At 43.9% G+C, this 940-nt stretch overlaps 1 protein-coding gene across 6 annotated transcripts in view; it reads right to left on the bottom strand.

The window, feature by feature from the left end:
• The window catches only part of STAG2 (STAG2 cohesin complex component), a 169,616-nt gene that overhangs the window by 105,889 nt on the left and 62,787 nt on the right, over window positions 1–940 (bottom strand). The window lies entirely within an intron of this gene.

Below are 940 nucleotides of genomic sequence, written 5' to 3' on the forward strand. Positions count from 1 at the left end.
TCTATGCCACCGGGTCCGGGACGCAACCCGCAGTCGACTACGTGAGAGTCCATTGACATAGCCATTACGCTAACTGCTGGTTCCCAGCAACCAACTTTTTAAAATCGAGCCTTGGGACCAGCAGGTGGCGTGGTGGTTAAGGCGCTGGACACTCCTACATGGCCGACCAGGGTTCTAGTCCTGGACCTGGGGGCTTGTTTTCTCACTTCCTCTCTCTCTCACTCTCACCCTCTGTCTCTCTCTAGTCAAATTTAAAAATCAATGAATGAATAAATAAATAAAAGTTATTTTTAAAAAATCGAGCCTCATGGACCCCTAATTAGATACACAATGTGATGTGTGTGTATGCATGTATGTAAAATAAAATTAAAAGGGGGTACATTGGCAGCTTTTTTCACTGAGGCACTAGTGAAACTGGAGTTAGGATAAAAATGACTCTTCAAATTCTTTCCTACATCAAAAATCAAGATGAAGTTAGAATAAAAGTTGACTAAGGAGTGCAGGTAGCTTTTAAGACCAGTGGGGATGGGGAGGGCAATACCTATGTCTAAATCACTTTATGGACAAATAAGCATATAACTTTCTTCTGAAAAGTGTATGTACAGCCTGCTCTACATTCTGCTATATGTTTCAGCCTATCACCATTTGATTTTATAATAAAAATCTGACATTACATCCTAAGTACTACTTTGCGTGAAATATATTCTTCCCTCATGAGAAAATTTACTTTTAAAGAATGTCATGGTGCTCCCTCAAAACAGTTGCTATTAGAAAATCAAGTGTAGGGGAACCAGCAGTTAGTGTAATGGCTATGTCACTGGACTCCCACGTAGTCGACCGCAGTTCGCGTCCCGGACCCGGTGGCTTGAAACTCACGCGGGGCGAGTGTGCGTGCGTGCCCAAGATCCCGCGAGGAGGATGGAGGGGAAGGGGGTGCGGC

This window comes from Tupaia chinensis, unplaced genomic scaffold (genome assembly GCF_000334495.1).
Source record: "Tupaia chinensis unplaced genomic scaffold, TupChi_1.0 Scaffold143996_1, whole genome shotgun sequence".
NCBI classification, from domain to species: domain Eukaryota; kingdom Metazoa; phylum Chordata; class Mammalia; order Scandentia; family Tupaiidae; genus Tupaia; species Tupaia belangeri.